Below are 24,432 nucleotides of genomic sequence, written 5' to 3'. Positions count from 1 at the left end.
GTGAACCAGCAAATGGAAGATCTCCCTCTGTCTGTCTCCCCCTCTCTCTGTGTAACTCTAACTTTCAAATAAATAAATTAATTTTTTTTTAAGACTCTTACTATCAGAAGGTTGCTTGCAAGTTTGGCCTTCTTCAGGATTCCAGGAACTCAGATTTCAGGGAAGTTCTCATAATTCCCTGATAAGAATGGAGCACAGGGGCCAAAACTGTTTATGGTGAATACCTGCTGCTCTTCTGGAAGTTGAGAATTTTGGTCTACAGTGGACAGAGGTTCTCTACATGAGCAGGCCCTGATAAAAACCCTGAATATTTTTTCTGTCATGAACTTCTCTGAGAAACATTTCACACGTTACAATTGGTTGTTGAAGAAAATGAGTTCATTCTGCTTGATTGCCCTGGAAAAGGAGTCTTGGAAGTTTGTGTAATTTTTTTTCCTGTATTTTAACTTATCTTTCTTTTCCTTTGTCTAATTTTGCTTTATATCTTTTTGGCTGTAATAAACTATAGAAATGAATACAATCATATGCTGAGTCTTCCTCAGCAATCATTGAATCTGGGAGTATCAGGAGACCATTCCAATAGTACTATTTGTAGCAGCATCAAAATTATGAAAATTTTAGAGCTAAATCTATTAAAACTTGTGTAGGCCTTTGTAGTTACCCAAAACCTACAAAAAGTATTTATAACATAAATTAAATTATGCATAGAGACATATGTTGTGTTCATACATTATAAGAACTAATAGTTTTAAAATGGAGAGTCCTCCCTAATGGATATATAAGCTAATTGCAAAACCAGTTAATACTTAGTATATACTAAGTTGTTCTTCTGTATATAAAGATAATTAAAAATGAATCTTAATGAAGAATGGGATGGGAGAGGGAGTAAGAGATGGGATAGTTTGTGGGTGAGAGGGAGGTTATGGGGGGGTCGCTATAATACAAAAGTTGTACTTTCAAAATTTATATTTATTAAATAAAAGTTTAAAAGATTTCAGCAGAAATCGATGACCTGATTCTACAATTCATTAGAATTTGTAATAACTTATGCAACTTTAACAATGAAGAATGGAAATAAAATGATGTATTACTTGAGAAAATATTTATAAAGAGCAATAAAACAGAGTTTGAAAACAGATCTATGCACATCTTAGCAATTGATTTTCACATAAGATGTCATGACATGTTTTTCTCTTCAAAACACTTCCTTAAAATGAAAATAGAAAAAAATTGTGCAAAGTAAATATTTTCATATAATATGACAATGTGTTTGTATCCAGGATATTTAATGAATTCTGACAACTCAGTTAAAATATGAAAAAATGTCTTGTGAAAAATATACACAAATTATTTGAACAGGTTTTTCATAATAAAAAATGTATAAATGACCAATAATCACAGAGAAAGATATTCAACATCATTAGACACCAAAGAAATGAAAATTAAAACTACTTGGAGCCAGCGCTGTGGCGCACTAGATTAATCCTTTGGCTGCTCCTTTTCCAGTCCAGCTCTCTGCTATGGCCTGGGAAGGCAGTGGAAGATGGCACAAGTGCTTGGGTCCCTGTATGCACATGGGAGGCTCAGAAGAAGCTCCTGGCTTCTGGCTTCAAATCAGTGCAGCTCTGGTTTTGCAGCCATTTGGGGAGCGAATCAGCAGATGGAAGACTTCTTTCTCTGTCTCTCCCTCTCACTGTCTATAGCTCTGCCTCTCAAATAAATAAAAAAATAAATAAAATCCTTAAAAAATTAAAACTACTATCAATTAGATAGAATCAAAATAAAATTACTTACAATGTCAACTAAGGTCAAAATGTGGAGTAACTGTAGCTCTTACTGATAATGGCAACACAAAATCACATTATCACTTAGGGAAAGTATTTGACGGTTCCTTAAAATGTTGAGATTTTACTTACTATATGACTTAGCTGTGCTATTCCTAGGTATTACCAACAACAGATAAGAGTAAATACAGACTTTCATAGCAATTGTGTTCAATATAGCCAAAAAATTGAATTTATCTCAAGTGTTCATTAACAAATAAATGGATAAACAAAATGTAGAAGAACCATACAAAGTGATGTTTTTCTGCAATGTGAAAGAATAAACATGATACTATGTGAATCACTAAAGCATTTCTCTAAATAAAAGGACTCTAACAAAAGATACATGCTATTGGTTCTATTTGTTTAAGTTAATCACCAACTGGTAGCAACTATGAACAAATAGATGATTGGTTTACACACAGAAGAGGCTTTGCCTATCAAGGGAAATGCACAGAATCTTTTACAGTGATGGAAATATTCTATATCTTATTTATGACTGTCACTTTACAGCTGTATACCACTCAGGAGACTGATCTAATTTGTTCTTTAAATGGATGCAGATTGTTGTATGTATGCAGTTCCAAACAAAATTAATAAGAACATGCTTATAATAAATTGTATTCCTCTCTATGAATGAATGATTTCACAAGAGGAAATATAAAAAAGGCAGAAATCATTGATTTAAATGTAGTTATATAGGACTATAGGAAAAAAGATAATTTATGCCAAAATATTTATCTTTGAATTTATAGTAGATGAATAAATTTAATATGAAGTCCTATTTACTCAAAACATATTGATATAAATCCTGAAATATTGAATTCCATTACCAATATAATATTCTGATTTCCTTTAGAATACTATTTTATCTCATAATATCATCTGAAGGCTCAATATTCAGAATATTACCTTTGGGTAAAACTGGTATAGTAAGATATATATAAGTAAGATGATGCAGAGGACATTAAGATGATATAAATATAAAAATATAAAATATTGTATATGAATTTTTCTATGGCAAATTTGCAGTACAGAGTTTTGTTTAATCTCACAAGTTAAATTGTGCTTTAAGAAAGTAAGTTAACTTTAGAAGAGGAAACATTCTGTTAGGAATAAAAGTATGAATTTTACAATCTCTTTTACTAAGAATAGGAATAAAAAGCACAAGCAAGTATTTTAGTAATATGAGAAACTATAGGCCCATGTCTTTTTTTTATATATATATATAAATACCTTTCACTTGGTTTCCCAAATACTTGAAAACCTCTATTGAAAATTAAAAGCAAAATTTTCATTCCACTCAATCTTTTGTGCAAAGCCTACTTTGTATTTTACTTAACTCAACTAACCTTCAATTATAAGAGATCAATATAAATGTCTTCAGAGGTCAGAGTTGTGACGGAATGAATAAAGCACCACCTGTGACACCAGCAACCCCAATGAGTCCCAGTTCGTGTCCCGGATGCTCCCCTTCCTATCCAGCTCCCTGCTGAAGCCTAGGAAAAACAGCAGCAGATGGCCCAAGTATTTGGGTTGCTGACATCCACATGGGAAACCAGGATGAAGTTCCTGGCTCCTGTTATTGACCTGAGCCAGCCCTGGCTGTTGCAGTTATCTAGGGAGCAAACCAGTGGATGGAAGATTTCTGTCTCTCTGTCTCTTCCTCTACATAACTCTGACTCTCAAAATAAATAATTAAATCTTTTAGAATACACAAACACACACATGTCTTCAACTTTTGCTATAATCTCTTAAAAACAATGGTATAGAAAGCAAAATAAATGACCAATGAGGCTAACATGAACATAATAGAAACTTGCTTTGTTCTTCACAGAACACAAGTACTCTTGTGAACACTTTCTATGCTGACAATATAGGGTTACAGAGAATACACATTTTTTGTTTTGTTATTTATTTATTTATTTATTTATTTATTTATTTATTTTTAGAGAAAACATAAGAGGGATAACATATTAAGCTGCTCATCAACAGTCAGGGTGAGGGCTGATCAAGTCACCATTTCTCATAGTGTTCATTTCACTTTAACAGGTTTCCTTTTTGGTGCTCAGTTAGTTGTCACCTATCAAGGAGAACAAGTGGTATTTGTCCCTTTGGGATTGGCTTGTTTCACTCAACATAATGTTTTCCAAATTCCTAACAGGGATCACTTTTCAGTTAAAATTTAAACACCTAAGAATGATTGTGTGTTAATTACAGAGTTCAACCAATGGTACTAGAACAAAAAAAAAAAAAATACTAAAATGGATAAAGTATTACATTGTACATCAACCGTCAGGACAAGAGCTGATCAAGTCACTGAGTGTCCATTTCACTTCAACAAGTTTCCCCTTTGGTGCTCAGTTAGTTGTTGCCAATCAGGGAGAACATATGATATTTGTCCCTTTGGGACTGGCTTAATTCACTCAGCATGATGTTTTCCAAATTCCTCCATCTTGTTGCAAATGACTGGGTTTCGTTGTTTTTGACTGCTGTATAGTGTTCTATAGAGTACATGTCCCATAATTTCTTTATCCAGTCTACTGTTGATGGGCAGTTGGGTTGGTTCCAGGTCTTAGCTATTGTGAATTGAGCTGCAATAAACATTAATGTGCAGACAGCTTGTTTGTTTGCCAATTTCATTTCCTTTGGGTAAATTCCAAGGAGTGGGATGGCTGGGTTGAATGGTAGGGTTATATTCAGGTTTCTGAGGAATCTCCAGACTGACTTCCATAGTGGCTTAACCAGTTTGCATTCCCACCAACAGTGGGTTAGTGTCCCTTTTTTCCCACATCCTCTCCAGCATCTATTGTTGGTGGATTTCTGTGTTTTGTTATTTAATTATAGTGTAACTTTACTTCTCAAATATATCTGTCTTTGATTACAAGGCAATAAATTGGGGGTGGAGGGAGCTGTGTTGTGGCATAACCAGTAAAGCTGCCACTGCTTCAATGCCAGCATCCCACGTGGGCGCAGGTGTTCCACCTGCTCCACTTCAGATCCAGCTTCTTGCTAATGGCCTGGGAAAGCAGTAGAAGGTGGCCCAAGTGCTTGGTACCCTGTACACATGTGGGAGACCCAAAAAACATTCCTGGCTCCAAGTTTTGACTGCGGCCATCTAGGGAGTGAACCATTAGATGGGAAATCTCTCTCTCTTTCTCTCTCCCCTTCTCTGTAACTCTGATTTTCAAACACAAAGAAGATACATGAGGTGCCATTTATCTATAGCATGACTCTGATGACATTACTACCTGCTGTCCCAGAAGCTGTGAAAAATGGCAAATTCAAGAAGATTAAGATTCTCAGTTCCAATCTTTAATTCTCATTTCATTATATCACAAAATGTGATCTTTACTTGATTTGACTATCCCCCCAAAAAAGTATTTCTTGGCAATTTGCCCATTAGTAAAGGTAGTTGAACATAGCGACTGCCTTGCATTTCCTTCTAAAAACATATGCTGGATAGATTCCTGGAATTCTAATGGTAATAACATTGCATTGTAAAATTATGCTGAATCTATTTCTGATATATTAACTCTATATAATTATTCAAAGCTATTGGCTTAGCAATTTTTAAATAACTTTTCATTGACTACATCTTCAGATATATTAAAGTCATTTTTATTTCCCTTGGTTATAGTGTGTTATGTAGGTCACAATAACTAGATAACCTTTTGTGATTCATATTGTGTCTCATTAACAGAAGATATATATAAAAATGTGACCCATGTTCTACCTTGCTCTATAGTTTCCATAATTTTGTATTTATTTGTCAGAAAATATTTTTACTCTGTATTGTTTGAAGGCTAAAACATATACCTTTCAACAGAAATAAAAATTGTTTACATACATATCCCAACTTTCTTTGTTTCCATTAGTATAAAAGTTACTGGAAATTATCAATAACTGCCAGTATGAATCAGGCTATAATTATTTGATCATTTTAAAACAATTTACTCATTTGTATTTTGAATCAAGAAACCATATTACTTAAATGAAAATAAAATTACACTCTGCCTGTCAAAAAAAATAAAATTAAGTCAAACAAAAGTTATGTCAGAATTTTTTTATTAAGGAATAAATGAAATATATACATGGTTTTATTTATTTTAATTTTTTTAAATTTTATTTAAGTTATACAAGTTTCATGTTTTCATATATACAGGGTTTTGTTTCTTAAAACAACATATACCTAGTTTGAACAATTGCACAGTAGGGTGAATGTAGATAATGATAATGTAGTTTATGTTTCTCTAAAAGAAAAAAATTAGAAGAAAAGATTTTAATGTTTCACCATAAAAAATGGAAAATGCTTGAGACTATATACCCTAATCGGACATTATACAATGTATACATGCGTTAAAACATAATCTAGTATCCCATAGATATGTACAATTTCCATGTCTGAGTTAAAAATTGTGAAAATTATTGATTTATATTAAGTAAAACACACACATACATATTAAGTGTGCTGTCTGGTGGGTTTTGAAATATATCTCTCTATATAGTCATTAAACCAAAATTCAATTAAAATGTTGATTCCTAATAGTGAACAGCCCCCTTGTGTCCGTGTCCACTTCAGTTTCATCCACTCTGCTTGTTCCTGATTTTGTCACTATTATTTTTTGCCCAAAGGTTAGCTTTGCCTGTTCTATAACTTTATGAAATTGGAACCTTGCAATATGCATGGTTTTGTGCCCTTATTTCGCTCAAGATATGTTTTATAGATTATAACATATATTATGCTATATCCTCCTTGTTGTAGAGCAAGACTTTATGTTTAGATTTTATGTATAGTTGTCACATTGTTTTTATCCAGTCTTCTTTTAGGGCTCATTTTGTGGTATTTCCATTTTTTTTCTTTTTTTTTTTTTTTTGCTTTTATGCAAAATGTTTTGGTGATGAATATATCTTTTAATTGATTTTTAAGTTGTTAAATAGCTATGAATATGTGCCTGCTATTGACATACATCCTCTCAATTCTAACTTTACAAATACAGCCTACTCTGTTGAAAATGAGCCTCGTCTGTTTAAAATGTTCCCTTTGTCAATGGGTGTGATGTTCAAGTTGTCAATAGAGGGCGCAGGAGGCACATTACAGGAAAAAAGGGGTCACGGGCAGGATCCACTGGACCCCTCTGCAGGTTTCTGCAGTGTAGAAGACTTCTCCAATCTCTGGCTTCTACAGCATACTCAGATCCAGCGCCTGACGCCTGCAGAGCCTAGCAGGCAGCAGCACGCAGTGTCTGGCATCTTGCACTGACAGCCTACCAGCACTCCTGGTGAGACACCTTTGCATGAATGACTTTTTCCAGTACCATTAAGGCCAGGTTGTGAATTTCCATCATTTATGATCCCTTGCCATACCTTATTATTTTTAAATTACATTTTCCTGTCCAAATTTTCATGGTTTCTCTCTTCTGATGGACCAAGGTTGATAACAAAGTGGATGTTCCCTGAGTTAGGAAGCTTTCCACTCTGGCTGAGGCAGAGATACCTGTTTTCAGCTTTGTGTGAAAGGTGAACAGTGTTCCCTGGATCCTCCCATCTTCCATATAGTTCATTTCTACCCAGGTGTTTCTTGGCATGGAAAGTCTAGCCAGTACTCAACTGAATGCTTTAAGGAATACTTGGCTAACCTTTAGAGTTGTCTCTCTGTTCAGCTTTCTCCCCTCTCACACTCTGCCTTGTGAACTCTGGTCTCCTTGGCTTTTCTGAACTCTCAGCTTAGTCTTACTTCAGAGAGACAGATACTCTGCTGGGGCTCCTGGCCCCACTCCACAGTTTGAAATTTTCTGTATACATTAAGATGAGAAAACCACAGATATCGCCTTGTTTTTTGTCTTCTGTTTCAGGAATTATTACCCTTACTTCCTTGATGTACAGTGGTCTAAAGATTGTTGTTCAATATTTTTTTCCTATTCAATTGCTTCAAAAAAGAGGATAAACTAGACTCTCTGACTCACCTGACTTCTCACCTCCTGCATCCTCCTGTAGAAGGGATTCTCTACCTGTTCATGCCTACATTCCTGTCCACCCTCCTTTCCTAACACAAGAATTTGGAGAAGGCCCACTTGCCATCATAACTCTCTACCTGTGGAGGAGGCCAGGGCACAGCTTTGCTGAGGTTGAGGGAATGAGTGTGCTACGCCAGCCCCTTGAGAATAGGACAAAAATGTAGCATCTACCAGCCTGGCAGTGCTACAGTACACTTGCTTCTCCTTCAGCCCTAATACCATGTACCTAGGGTCCTCAAAGTGGAAGTTGCAAATCCCCAGGGAGGCTGTGGTTCAGCGTGGTGACCACAGGGAAGGGAGATTGATATCTCTACTCTTCTGGGGAACTGCATTTTCATTTTGTGCTTGCTGGTAAAAGATAAATAGCTGGCTTCCTCTTTAATATCACCCAAACAAATGTGAGTTGGAGAAGCAGGAAAATTCTTGAATGCTGGAGATTCCCACCACAGACTAAGAGGTAGGTAAAACAGTCTCATGACTGTACTTATGAAATACAAGTGGTCAGGCCACACTCAGTCCAGAGCATAAGAATTCAATAAAGTATGATCATCCTGGTTTTACTGATAGTGAATGGAAAGGGTAAGAAATTTTCCAGGGTCTTTCAGTGAGTAAGTGTCGGTGTTTCACAGAATACGCTTTCTAGGGAAGGTGATATTGGAGCTGAAGAGTTCTTTCATAGGACTTTTAGAAAGAGACAATTATTATAAAAAGACTTAGAGCACAGCATAGTGTGGTATAGTTTAGGACCTGTACATATTTCCATTCAGTTAGTACCATCTCAGCTTTAAATGCAGCTTTCAGAAGGGAAAGTCGAGTGAACAGAGAGATGAGAGGGGAAAGTGGACCGGCTGATCAGGAGCCTGGCTTGCCTTTTGGCAAATAGAATTTAATGGCTTATTTTTGGGTGGGGGGTTATAAATAGGATGAGCAGACTTGGGATTTCAATAAAAATCACTCCCTCATGGGGTGGTGAAGGTGAAAAGAGGGCCAAGAGATCAGAAATTTCAAAGACCAGCTGGAGGGAGCAGTGGTTCTCTAAGAAAAAGAGGGAAAGCTGACCAGGTCAAGTGGGCGGAGCAGGGAGACACTGGTGTTGGTTGAGCCAAAGTGCATGTATTCAGGGAAGAGCCTCATCATCAGTATCCAGTGTCACGGAAACAGAGGAGCTGTCTTCAGACCTGTGAATCTTGCAATTAGTGTGTTGTGGTGAATTTCCCCAATGCAATTTTCCTGGTGTGTTTGATGTGGAAGCCTGGTTTTGTTAGTTAGCTAGAAGTGGAATTTGAAGAAGTCACCACAAAAATACAATAAATTTGTATTAAACTGAAGACAAGAGATGGGAGGAAGTGACAAAAGAGTGAAAGAAGTTGAGTGTGGGAACTTTATGTTTATTAAAGACAAAATTTCCTACCTCGTATTCACAAAATACATTTTTAAAACGTTTTCTGCTGAGACATTTAAGTGTTTGCCTTGTTAATGATAAATATAAGTCTTAATCTATGACTGTTATCTCAGTTAGTTGGTGAATTCTTAGCGGATAGGATATATTTTATTAATTATTTTCATTGCAGTAGCATGTAATTTCTAGATGCATAAGAAATGAGAATTACATTTAATATATCAGTATGGCATTTCATCTTTTAAATTAAATTATTATCAAACATCTGTCTTGAAGAGCAATTCTTCTCAGCAGTAAAATGTAAAATACCCCAAGTATTTCTTTCTAATGAGAAGCAGCACAGTATAGATCACTAGTTCTCAAAACATATTCCTCACACCAACAGCATTAGCATCACTGAGCCATTGTTAGAAATGCATGTTATTGAGATACATCAGGTCTACTGAACAGAAACTCTGGGTCTGGGGCTCAGCTATCTTTTTTTTAAGATTTTTATTTTCTTATTTGAAAGGCAGAGTTGAGAGAGATAGGGAGATCTTCAATCTCCTAGTACACTCCCCAAATGTCTGCAACAGCCAGGAATAGGCCAGACCAAAGGTAGGCGCCAAGAGCTTCTTTTGAGTGGCAAGGGCCTAAGGACTCCAGCCATCTTCCAATGCTTTTTCAGGCAGATTAACAGGGAGATGGATCAGAAGTGGAGAGGCCAGGAATGCCACAATGCTGGCAACAACAACCTATGTTTGTATAAGCACTCCGAAGTTTTCTGATTTACTCTAACACTTGAGAATCACTGACATAGAGAAAGAAGACCTTCAGCTTTAACCATATATGTTGTCACTTCTCACTTTGACACTTAGAAGCCAAGTGCAGTTGGTCTGTAACAAACTCCAGAATAGAATTTCTTGAAGCAAGGAAGGTGGAGGTTGCCAGGAAGAATTATTAAGAAAATTGAGTGACACTAAAAGTGAAAGTATTTAGCACACTCTCTGACACAATGTGCATATTAAATAAATGTCAGTTTTCCCATTTTATATACAATGAGTTGCTACTGTGGAATTCTCGGGTTATAGAGAAGGCTTTGTATTATTAATATAATGTATATCGTCTGTAGAGAAGCAGAGCTAAAAAAGGATGGGAATCATTGAAGGTTGAGTGCTTACTTTTGCTTACCTAGTGTCCCATTTCTACCTACTGTCATCTAGGTTTGACCCATGACTATCTCATTTTAAACTCTTTCATTTTTCAGCACCCTTCGGTTGCCTTTGAGCCAAAAGTGAGTTCATTCATTGAAAAAACAAAATATATTATTTCTATGAGGAATTCCAGCTTTGCACTTTATAACCTTAAATCCCTTTTCATTTTTAAACTGGGGAAGAAGGAAATTATCCTATGGGGAATGCTTTACTAGCTAAATTCTAAATAAGGAAGATTTCTCATATTTGAGGAAAAGAAAGGCACAGATGCCTGTTTGCCCTGTAAATGCTTTTTTTCATTTGGCAGGAATGGAAAGATAAAAGGATCAATCATAGGGAAAGTCGTGCATTTTTCAGAGCTTTGTCTCTTGGTGTTGTTCAGCTTTAGCAAGGGTATTAAAACAGCTTCCTCTAAACAGCCCTCATTCATACTGCTCACACTTCAGTATAGCTTTACCCCATCCTCTACCTTTCAATGCAAGGTCAGCTCAGCACTGTTATATAGAAACCCATTTTTAAATCACACCTCTGTCTTTCTTTTATTCCTCAAATATATATCTCTGAGCCCTGTTCTTGAATTGACATACATTTAAAAACAATTCAATCATGAAGTGATCAGCTGATCCAGTGACACTCAGCTTGCTCTTGCATTGTTTCTCTTTGTTGCTAGTGGGCCTTTGTTTGAATCCTGCAGCATCAGCCCTGACTGCCATAATTGATTGACTGAGCTATGCCACAGGGCACAAAATAACAAAGCAAAGAAAAATATGAGCAGTTAGTGAAAAAAGCCCCAGGAAAATACATAAATAAATGTAGTGAGCTGGAATACTGCAGTGTTTGTGGAATCCTAACTGGGGCAAGAGAAAGCAGGTGAATGTATCTTTATTTTTATGTCGGGAGGTGAATTCAAGGAGAGACATTGTGTTATAAGAACCATGTTAAGCCTCCAAATGATCTTTTGCTAAATTGGTTAGACAAACACACCGACGCATAGATAATTCTGAACTTAAATGGCCTTTGCACTTTGAACTCTTTGGAAAATATGGTAATGGATATTTCAGAGCAGACTACATAGATAATGGTCAGCAAGTCAATAAATACAGGCTGGTTGCATCTCTGCTAATATTTGAATATGAATCTATTTGAGTGAAATGTCTAGAATTCAGCATTTAGCATTTTGCAGTGAGTCTTTATAGAACCTAATAAAAATCCCGAAATTTCTGTAGGCTTGTAAATACAGGAGAAAGTCACAGTCTTTTAATGTCTCAGGATTGGAAAAGGACCTCAAAAGTCAGATAATCCAGCTACCCTGTAATGAGCTGCTGGGGAAAGGCAAGATTATCAAGTTCTGTCTACTGCAAACTCACACATAATTAGTAATTTTGGCAGAAGATCAGCATCTTGGCACTCTGTTGACAATTCACGTAGAAAGTTTCAGATTAAATTATTTGATCAGTAAAAAAGATCATTTTGAGCTAGGTGTCTTTTGCAAGAAGTCACAGCATCTGTGTTGTAGTAAGGAGAGAGATTTCCTAATACCTAAGCAGACTGAGTTCCTAAGACTTTCTTCTTCCAGTGTTCCTTCCTTATCTCTCTCTTCCTGTATTCTGTTTCTCCTGCCTCCTATAAGTTTAAAATTAGTTAAAAGCTAACTACAGAATCCACCTCAGGAATTGTTTAGAAATATATCAAATAAACCTATTTAATCAAGAATGTGAGGCAGAGAAGGAAGAGTGGGCTGAAGCTAGACTGCTCTATAAAAGAAATTAGCAGGATTTGTGTGTGGGTACAGGGAGCTGGGAGATAGGAAAGAGAATCTAAACAGCTGCCCTGAAATATCTACATTTGAGCAATTCTTAGAGGCTAGAATGAATTACAGAATTTTATGACCAGTTATATCTCAGTGTTTTAAAAGGTTTGGTGAGCGGTGCTGTGATATAATGCCTTTCTGTTTTTTAAAGACTTTAATAAAATATGCTCACATTATATTATTTTGTTTTAAGTGAGGTTGAAGGAAAATAAAACAAAAACAAAGCACCTGTGTTTGAGCTCCGGCTTCACACTGGCTAAATAGAAAAAATATCACAGAAAAAGAGAAATGATTAAGATTAAGATTTCGGTAGAAACAGAAATTAGTAGCTAACAATTGCTGTGGAAATTGAGTAAAGTGTTTTGTTATAGACTTCCATGTGTTTTCTTCTTTATGGAGACGAATTATTCATATAGTAAAGCACAAAGAAATTAGGTCACTTCCATAAAGGCACACAATTAATAAGTGATGTAAATTGGCTTCAAATCTAGGGAACGAGTCATCAAATACAGAAAATAATAGGAGAAGTACATAGGTAGGTAGGTATGTAGATTATAGATGATGGGTGGATAGATAGGTAGATAGATAGATGATAGATAATATGCTAAATAAATGTTTTCAAATAAAATATCTGAGCTATTCTGATGTCACAAGATCATCATTAATATGTACTGTAGATATGTTATATGTTTTTAAATATGTCAGTTGTACTATCTCCTCTGTGATGTAAAATCTCTTACATGGTTCACACTTGAAGTAGTGGATTAATGCCTGACTTCATCTTTACAGTTCTGACATACTATATTATTAATGCATGGAAGAAGTGCTAATTGGGGGCAGTGCTGTGGGGCAGTGGGTTAATCCTCTGCCTGCAGCTCCAACATCCCATATGGGTACCAGTTCTAGTCCCAGCTGCTCCCCCTCTGATCCAGCTCTCTGCTATAGCCTGGGAAAGCAGTAGAAGATGGCTTTAAGTGCTTGGGCCCCTGCACCCCTGTGGGAGATCCAGAAGAAGCTCCTGGTTCTTGGCTCCTGACTTCAAGCCGGCTCAGCTCCAGCCGTTGAGGCCATTTAGGGAGTGAACCAGCGGATGGAAGACCTTTCTCTCTTTCTCTACCTTTCACTATTTATAACTCTACATAACTCTACCTCTCAAATAAATAAATAAAATCTTTAAAAAAAAGTACTAACGGATTTAAAGACCGTTGTCTGTGAAATGAAGTCAAGTATATAATAAGTGGATTATACCATTCCTTCAGTTTTTAGTCTGTGCAACTGTAACTTATTAGGTCTTAATCATGAATGTGCCAAACTGATTTTGTCCTGGAAAGCAAGTCTGCCTTAAACTCCTACTCACTGAATTTAGTGTAAATGAGAAATTGCTCTGCATTTATTGGTCATAGTTGTTCTCAGAAGTGTCTCAGTAAATTCATATGTAAAATTTGCCCACCATTATTTTCATAGCTTTTTTTTAAGGATTTATTTTATTTCTTTGAAATACAGAGTTCCAGAGAGAGAGGTAGAGACAGTGAGAGAGAGGTCTTCAATCTGCTGTCTCACTACCCAAGTGGCTGCAAAATCCAGAGCTAAGCTGATAAGAAGCCAGGAGTTAGGAACGCCTTCTGGGTCTCCCACATGGATGCAGAAGCCCAAACACTTAGACCATTTCTACTGCTTTCCCAGGCCACTAGCAAGGAGTTGGTTAGGAAATGGAGTAGCCAGGACTCAAACTGGTGTCCATATGGGATGCTGGAGCTGCAGTCTAGGGTTTTAACCCACTGTGCCACAATGCCAGCCCCCATAGTTTTTTAAAAATATTTTTGTTTTTCTACCCCCAGGTAATGCAAACATCGACAGGCCCATTTACACAATCCAGGTTTCTATTATTGGTGGCAAGAATCCAATTACTCAACCCGTCACTTCTGCATCCTTGGATATACAATAGTAGAATTCTAAGATCAAAAGCCAAAGGCAAGACTTGAATTCTCGAACTCACATTATGGAATGTGAGTATCTTAACCAATGTCCTAATCACTAGGCTAAAAGTACATACTACTTGTACATCTTATAATTCCACATATTCATGAACATTTTAAAGTTCTGTAACACAAATTTATGCCTTTTAGAAAAGATAGAGGAAATAATCTCATTAAAGAATTGTGTTTGAAAAAGTCAATAAACATGATTTAACCTCAAATTTTATAAAAGTAAAAGAAAAGTTGCAAAATGACATATACAATATAGTTCCACTATTTAAAAAGGTAAGTGATGGCAGACATTTGGCACAACAGCTGAGATATCACTTGGGATGCCCACAGCTCCTAGTAGAGCCTTTGATCCTCCTATTTGAATTCCAAATCTTCTTCTATACAGTTTCCTGCTCAGGCACACCCTGGCAGGCAAATGATGGCTCAAGTACTTGGATTCTTGCCACCTATGTGAGAGACTCAGAATGAATTCCAGACTCTTGGCTTTGGTCTGACCCAGCACTGTCTTTGTGGGCAATTGGGGAGTGAACCAGAAGATGGATGGTACCTTTCTCTCTCTCTCTCTCCTTCTTTCTCTCTCTCTCTCACTCTCTCTCTCTCTTCTTCTCTCTGTCTGTCTGTCTCTCTCTCTCTAATAAATGAAACAATTAAAAAATTTAAATAATAAAGTAAATGTATTTTTTCTGCTTCCATTAGAGATGGAATTACAATATCTGCATTTTTTTCCTCCTTAAAACAACTAAACAAGAGGAAGGATTATACTGAACAACAAATTTTAGGCCATCATACATCAGGGAATTAAAGGTAGTGATTCTTGAAAGACAAAAAACACACAAGGAGATATCTATGAATTTCTCCTCTTACCACATAGAGTAAGTTTCACACCGTGGAATGAGGCCAGCAAAGGAGCGACTGGATCCAGATAAAGAGTTTCTGTCTCCCTGAATTAAAAAAAGATCAAGGTGAGGGTTCAGGGAAGCCAAGGAGATCAGAGTTTCTAAGATGGAATATGAAAGAGGAGAAAGTAGTTGAGTAGAGAACTCCACAGGTTTGTAGAGGATTTCCTCAAACATTTAGTTGAGTACTTATTAGACTTTCCATGTCAGGAAACACCTGAGGTGGGAAAGAACTACATGGAAGGAGTGAGAGAACACAATGCACAGCTCACACAAAGCTAAGAACGGTATTTCTTCCCCTCAGCCAGAGTAGAAAACCTTTTAACTCAGGGAGTACTGGTTAGCACATGAAAAAAGGTTTTATCATCTGGAAGAGGATAGTTAGTCCTAGATTAAATGATTCATTGGTCGTGTGTAATAACACCTAGAAGAATCAAATTGTTTTGAAATTAACTGCATCTCAGAACCAAAATCTCATGCCAAAAATACCATGGCAGATATAAAAATAATCTGTATCTTTCAGAGTAAAATTCATCATGATTGATACCCAATTAAAAAACTAGCAGGCATACAGAAGTGATATTTGAAGATAATATGTTTCTAATATATTTGTATATATTATATGTCTAAAATATGTATATGTTAAACAGCCTGGGTGATATATTGGAAATGATAAACAGGAACTTGGAAATATAAAAGCATCCCAAATCCAGTTTATAGAAATGAAAGCTTTAATATCTGACATGAAATAAATCCACTGGGTTAGGTTAAAAGTAAATTATGGGCCGGCGCCGCGGCTCAATAGGCTAATCCTCTGCCTTGCGGTGCCAGCACACCAGGTTCTAGTCCCAGTCGGGGCACCGGATTCTGTCCCGGTTGCCCCTCTTCCAAGGCCAGCTCTCTGCTGTGGCCAGGGAAGTGCAGTGGAGGATGGCCCAAGTACTTGGGCCCTGCACCCCATGGGAGACCAGGATAAGTACCTGGCTCCTGCCATCGGATCAGCACGGCGCGCGGGCCGCAGCGCGTCGGCCGTGGTGGCCACTGGAGGGTGAACTAACGGCAAAGGAAGACCTTTCTCTCTGTCTCTCTCTCTCACTGTCCACTCTGCCTGTCAAAAAAAAAAAAAAAAAAAAAGCAAATTATACATTACAGAAGAATAATTGGAAACGAGGAGAGCAACAGGAAAAGCCATAATGAAACACGTGCACTCAAAAATTAAAAGCCAAGATCATCAGTGGATTTTGCAACAGCCAAGAATAAGTGTAATTCTGTAGAAAGGATATGCAGAAAAATATTTGAAGAAATAATTTCTCATTATTTTCCTACCTGGATGAAAACTGTAAATTTACACATCCAAGCACGTCAATGAAGCAAGAACACAAGTAGTATGAAAATATGCATATATACATATATGTATATACCTAATTTCTGAATCAGATTGCTTAAAATCAATGATAAAGGAGGCAAAGAAGAAATATTTAAAAAGGTAGAAAAATTAGATATCAAATAAATTGGAATAGAAATGAATGACAGCAGATTACTTTGGGCAATGATACAAGCAAGAATGGAGCACAATCTTTAAAGTATTGAAAAGGAAAAAAGAACAGCAATAATAGCTTAGGCTACTCACCAAAGTTAGGTACAATGTATGAAGTAACACAATAACTTCTTAAAATGCACTCAGGTAAGTTACAGACGTGCATAGTAAGTTCTACGGCAACAACTTAAAACAAAAACCATGATGAGCCAACAAATGTGATTAAATTGAATCATAAAAATGCATTATTCAAAAGGAAAAAGGGAAATGGAAACAGAATGGGTGGCACCAAAATAAGGAAAAATGACAATTCAGTTATAAAATATGAATAAATTCTAGAGATGTGCTCTATAACAAGGCATCTGTAATTAACAATACTGAATTGTACACAACATTTGTTAAGAAAATAGATGTCAAGGGATGTGTTCTTACCACCGAAAATGGTGGGAGTGTGGGGTGAGCACAAGAGAACTTTTGGAACTAAAAGGACAAATCTATTACTTTGATTGTAATGATGGTTTCATGGGAGTATGTGTATGTCCAAACTTATCCACTTATGTTAAATACATAAATTTTTGGCATATTATTAATGCTTCAAAAAGGCTGTTAAAATAGATGAGTACATCTGATTTGTAAGATTTAAATAGGACTTGGAGAAAGGTTACTATGGAGATGGAATAATATGTGTGCCCCCTAGGTTTAAACATGAATAGTAGGAGTGCTCCATAGTTATGGATATGCAAAGAATAGCTGTATGGAAATTTTGAACTTGCAGCAGAGTTGCACTGGGCAGCAAGTATAAAGTGGACACTAGTAGAAAAGAATAGTCATATGAACATAACAGACTGGCCAGAAAGACAAAATAAATTATCCATTCCAGAAGCAGATCAACACATTAGCTCAGCCTTAGGTATCAGCTACCCCAACAATGGAGTATTTTAGCAGTGATATTCATGTATGCAGGAAGTAGACATCTTTTCATTTCTGCACCTATTCTTTGAAATTGGAAGAAATGTTTATTCTCATTTAAATGACACAGACCATGTTTATGGCAGAAAGGAGAGTAAAGGAGAGAAAGAAAACAATTTAGCCTTATGGGGAAGAGGACAAGCTTTGGTCGGGAACATGTTTATATTTGTGTTCATGAAGATTAACTAAAATACGTATGAAATACTTATCATAATGTCAGACACATAGAAAATGTTACATAAATAAAAATTGTTATTTTAGGACTTCAAAAAGGAGAGTGTCATAACCAATATATATTGTTTAGCTGTAATTTCTCAAAATTTGACAATAAAATCTACTTATGACAACTGATGAAAACCTTGCTTGATTAGAGTAAAATTAAACTATAGGTTTGAACCATGTTACCTAACTTCTTCCTTCTTAATACTCATGTCAAGTCCACAGAGGGATAGTGACATGGATTTTCTGAAATATACCACAACATTTGTTTTAGGCATCTGAAATGGTATTTAGGGTGGAATTTATAGCACTAAACACCTATTAGACCAAAAGGAGGGACACAAGTAAATGACCTTTTGCTCTACCCCATGAACAAGAAAAGAAGACCAAATGGACCAAAGTATGTGGTTAAATCCAATCGATAAGGACCAGAGTAAGATAACATCAAATTGATGATAGTGTGTGCGTACACACAGATATTCATAGAAACAAATACCTAGTGCTCTCAGATCAATAGTTTTGGTGATTGTTTAGTTAGTATGATCAAGATACCAAAAGCAAAAAACATAAGTTTTTAATATCAAGAATGACAGAACTACTTGTTTTCAAAGATTTACTTCGTTTTAGTGTACTAAGTGGAAGATATTCTTATGTCTCATAAGTTATGTCTAAGTGTTCACAAAACATGATGTATCATTCTTAAGTTCTTTTTTCGACAGGCAAAGTTAGAGAGAGAGAGAGAGGTCTTCCTTCCATTGGTTCATCCCCCAGATGGCCGCTACGGCAAGCATGCTGTGCCCATCAGAAGCCAGGAGCCAGGTGCTTCCTCCTGGTCTCCCATACGGGTGCAGGACCCAAGCACTTGGGCCATCCTCCACTGCCCTCCCGGGCCACAGCAGAGAGCTGGACTGGAAGAGGAGCAACCGGGACAGAACCGGTGCCCCGACCAGGAGTAGAACCCAGTGTGCCGGCGTCACAGGTGGAGGATTAGCCAAGTGAGCCGCGGTGTCGGCCTCCTAGGTTCTTCTTTAAAGTTAATTAAGTTTCTCAAAAAAAAAAAAAAAAAAAAAAAAAAAGAATTCTTAAAGAAAGAAAAAAGTGAAATTAAATTCAAGGGCTATTCTCTGACTTTGAATAGCCCTTGTCTTGACTGTTGAGGAAGGAACGGTTTTTTTTGTTTGTTTGTTTTTTGTTTTTTGTTTTTTTTCATGTAATTTGTTGAACACTACTTAGTATAGAGTTAATCTTCTGGGTATAAAGTTAGTTGAAAATAGATCTTAGTAAATAAGACTGAGAATAGGAGTGGGAGGCAGAAGAGGGGTGGGAGTGGGAGTGGGAGGGCGGGTATGGTGGGAAGAATTGTAATGTTCCTAAAGTTGTATTTATGAAATACATGAAGTTGTATTCCTTAAATAAATTGTTTCTTTGGGAAAAATTAAATAGTAATAATGCTAATAATAGAATTACAGAGCAGCTAGAACTATATATTTTATAGAAATTAAAATGTATATCCAAATATATGTGAACGCTTTAATAAAATGGATAAGTTCTTTGAAACATAAAAATCACCATCCTCCATTAAAGAAGAAAATAGTAGTCTAAATAGCCATGCATCTATGAAAAAATTGAATATATAGCTCAAAACATTAAGCATAAGCAAGCAAAAATACTGCTATGGGTCACATGGCTTCACCAAATAGATGCCAGTTCTTATCATGTTTTTCCAAATAACTGAAGAGGGAGGAATACAATAGTATTCATTTAATTTGGCCTGTATTACTCTGATTCCCAAATTGTAATAAGATATTTCAAGGAAATGCATTAAAATATTCTCATGAACATAAATATAAAAAGTCTGAACAAAATGTTACCTAAAATATTCAACAGTAACAAAAAAGTATAGCACATCAAGAGTCAATGTAGTTTATGCAAATATGTAAGTTAAGTTTATCATTTGCAAATAAATTAGCATTAATTACTATATTGACAAATTTTATTTGTTCATTTGACAGGTAGAGTTATAGACAGTGAGAGAGAGAGAGAGAGACAGAGAGAAATGTCTTCCTTCTGTTGGTTTACTCCCCAAATAGTTGCTACAGCTGGTGCTGCGTCCATCTGAAGCAAAGAGCCAGTGCTTCTTCCTGGTCTCCCATGCGGGTGCAGGGGCCCAAGCACCTGGGCCATCCTCCACTGCCCTCCTGGGCCACAGCAGAGAGCTGGACTGGAAGAGGAGCAACTGGGACTAGAACCCAGCACCCACATGGGATGCTGGCGCTGCAGGCGGAGGATTAACCAAGTGAGCCACGGCGCCTGCCCCTATATTGACAAATTTAAAACAAACTATATTACCATTGCAACAGATACAGCAAAAGCATTTCACAACAAAATGACAAAATTAAATTAATCAAAAATAAAGGAAAACTGATTCTGCTAAAATAAAAAAAAAGTTTTTAACCCAGAAAAAGACATCACTAATAATACCTACAGCCAATGTCTTACTTAATGAGGAAACATGATTCAGAATAAAGAATGTCTACTCTCTCATTCGTTCTCAATATTGTACTAGAGCTTCCAGTAACTGCAAGAAAGCAAATTAATTAGTTAATTAATTTACTTCCTTCAAATCGGAAAGATGTGCATATATATTTGCTGATAAAATAATCATTTATGTAAGAAGGTCATATGGAATCTTAAAAAAAGTACTTTTAGAGCTAATAAGTGAGATTAACAAGATTACAGGAGACAAGATGAAGAGCCCTAAAATTAATGGTATTTCTGTTTGGTACTAATAGTTGCACAATGAAATAGGATATCTTATATAATAGCAGAACACCTAGTAATAAAAGAATTTTATCAAAACATAAAAAATTCTCATTACAAATATGTAGACAATAATAAGAAAACAAACAATTCAAAAATGAGAAAAAAAACTTACTTTTATTTTACAGATACATACTAGCATATGAGTACGAAAAATGTTCCCTACCATTTGTTATTTTGGAAATACAAATTAAAATCACAATAAAATACCACTATATACCTATTAGAATACCAAACATGAAAAAGAATGGTGAAATTGGGAACAAAAACAATCAAGAGTTGGCTATGCATGGATGGGCAAGGAGAAATGGGAAGCAGAAACTAGGAAGTACAGAGGAAATTGTTGGGGTTGGGTGATGGACATGAGGGGACTTCAAAGATGAGGGATTTGTGCATTATTTTTACTGTAGTGATGATTTCACAGATGTACACATATTTCAAAACTTAACAAGTGGTAAATTTAAATAGAATCAGAGTGAATTCAGAGACAGCTTCCAGACTCAGATAGAAGGTTATGTGGTGTCTAACCCTGACTTAGCACATTCAGTAAGTTTTCACAATGGGAGACCATATATATTGTTACCTTAGGATAGTCTGTTTCTGTCTAGAAATATATATCTGTATTTGTTAGGTACAAACAAGTGGACACTGAAATAAGATAAAATGTTTTAGATAATAACAAATTACTTACTTGTTGAAGGTGAGACGTGTGTTGTGTGTGTGTGTGTGTGTATGCTTGTGTATCTGCAACATAATTTTGAAAATGAGTTTTTGAAATATGTTTAGACCTAATAATATTCATATCACAAAGTTATAGTGAAGATGAAATGAGCTGATGCACTTAAGGTCTTTAGAATATTAGCCAGTTTAAGGTAAGTAAGTTCTTCAGTGCTGAACATTATTCCTGATCAGAATTATCATCTTAACATAGTGATTTTTGAAAGGTTTTCAATAAATATTTTAAAGAAATGTTTGCCTTTAGCCTCCTCATCCAGCAATGCGTACTTAGTTAACGATGGATTCAAGTTCTTAAAATTAATAGCTTAATAATCTAAATGTACCCAGGTATTTTGAAAAATATTTGTTTTATATTATACATCAGTAATAAGTTGCTACAGTTCCTCTGAAATTGTTATTCCCACTCATATACTTAGATTACAAGTGATTATTGGCATAAACGAAGCTGAACTTACAACTTCTGATGGAAGTAAATAACTATTTTTAAACAGGGAGGTATACCATATATATATTCACAGTGAAGTGATATATAGAAAATTGATAGAGAAAAATTAATTAGAGGTATTTCAAAATACTATTTCATTCTTACTACTAATTTATCTTAGTATCCTCATTGTCTGGTTTTAGAGAAGCCAACAATAAATGACAAGACTTTATTTATAAGGCATTACCAATCAGGAAGCAGGAGAATAAATAGCTATAGCTGCAAATAGAGAATTCAAAATATTTAAAATGTTGCTGTATGTATGCCGTATGTATGACATGTGTATGTAGAATCCTGATGGGCATACTTAAGGAAGTAAACGGATTTGTGCTAGTTATTGATCATGAATGCTTTTTTTCTCTCCCTCTTTCTGCATAAATATGCATATAAGGATACTTTAAAAAATTGTAAAATTGTATAACTTAGATAAGTTTGTTTTTGTGCAAAACATTTTGAAATTTGTGCACATAAAGGATCTTCAAAAAAGTTCCTGGAAAATTTGTATTATGAAAGAACTGTGTATAGATTTCAACACAAAATAAACTTTTTTACTTTGCTTTTTTCTACAATTTTTGTACAGTACTCTTGTAAATACTTATATATATAGTCATATATAGAGAGCAAGTATACATATACAAAATGCATATATGCTTACATAATCATAACTATACATATCAATAGAACATTTTATATATAATATTTTATACTAATTTGAGCATTAACTGATTCTTTAGTACATAAATACATATGTACATTTAAATATACATACATACTTGTACAAGCTGCGATTTATTGTTATTTTATGTATACTGAATCAGTAACATTCTATCAATTTATTGTGTGCAAAAACTTAAACTATATGTGAATGTTCTATGTGGAAAACTATAGATGTTAGAATTGGTTAGGTAGAATAAAAAGAAATAAAAGCAAATTGTTACATGTAGACCTGGTCAATGCAAATTTTGCAAGCTGCACATAAATTTTGTAGACCTAATGATTTTTGAAAACCATTTCCAAGGTTGTTTATGTCTCATGTGGAAATCTAAATGGAATCTTACAGGAACTGGATTAAAGAATTTACCTCTTGTCAAATATTGCTGGCCTCTGCTTTTTAATTTTTCTTCCCCTCAAAGTTCTCTTGCCTTTAATACATGCTTAGACTTAGTAGGCCAAAAGTAGAACTCTCTAGCTAGTATTTTTTTTTCTTCCTATTGTGCAAAGGAATTTTTCTTTAATGCTTACATGGTTATTTGAGTTTTGCAGTAGAATGCTGTGCACTGCAGTTTTGCTTTGAAATGAATGATCCTCTTTTTTTGTTTCAAGGTAAACAATTTTTGCCGTTTTGTCGTGCATTGTTAGGAGTCTTCTTATTGCTTAGATGCAGAAGGGGATTTAAAAAAATCTCTGCTGTGAACAACTGTTTGATCATCAGTGCTTCCTTATTATTTTTTTTCCTCTTCCTTTTGTGTTGGTCTTAGCTCCTGTCTGTTCTGTGATACATCAGGCTATGACTAGCTGTTGCCACTCACAGCGGAAGCAATTGAATCTTTGTCTGAAAACTACCTTGTTTCTCGGAAGTCACATAAACATCTTAGCAAGAATGGTTGATGAAATGGTTTTTGCCAGCAGTTCTACTTATCTGACCACATACTTCCTTTGTGTAAGATTTGGAATTATTTCCTCTTTTCACTTTAGTGGGTATAATCAGGCTCAATTTCTCCCTGTATGTGGATGCTTTGTTCTTTGAGCTTTTTCCATAGAAATAGTGATTTTCAGTTGTTCTGGACTTATCTTTCAGTGTGAAAACCTAGTGATTGTTCAGCATTTTAAGCAGCAGAGATAATACTCTATTTTTAAACTTCCAATTGGAGCTTTGTCTTTCCAGACAGTGAATAAAATGTTGTATCTCATAAATGGTATTTCACCTCATTGTCTATATCATTTCTTCCATTGAATTAGATTCTGTATACATATTAAACCTGGGTGAAAGATTTGGTAAAGGATTGATATGAGCCAGCTAAAAATGATGTGCTCTCTGCTGAGAGCCCAGTCTAATTTTACTTAACTTTTTTGTAATTTGAGAGAAAAATGGCAATTGGTGTTTTTAGAACTGGGTTTAATGACAAATGAGGAGATGCTGGTGACAGAGGGTAGTATTCAAATTCAAGGCAGGGACAGAACTAGAGATATGAAAAATATAATAAGGAGAAAGCTATTGGTATTTATACACAAAAATAGGTAATAGGTATAATTTAGTTCATTTATGTGTATAGATTAATTTAGAAAAGATTATCCTCTGATTATTAAGATCTTATATGTATTTAGAGCTATTTTGAAAATAATTTCATATAATACATAAATGGATCTCTGTACATTTTTTTAGAGATTGATCAGCAAAATAAAATAGTTTTGTATATATGTAAAACTTTTACTTTTTGTTTGTATATATATACAAAGCTTGAATACTGAAGCTATCACTGACAAAATCAAAAGTCAGAACAGCATTTAGACCAGTGGTTAAGATACTGATTGCCTGTAT

This window comes from Oryctolagus cuniculus, chromosome 10 (genome assembly GCF_051225735.1).
Source record: "Oryctolagus cuniculus isolate XC-2025 breed Fujian yellow rabbit chromosome 10, ASM5122573v1, whole genome shotgun sequence".
Classification (NCBI taxonomy): Eukaryota; Metazoa; Chordata; class Mammalia; order Lagomorpha; family Leporidae; genus Oryctolagus; species Oryctolagus cuniculus.
This window is presented reverse-complemented; position numbering follows the sequence as displayed.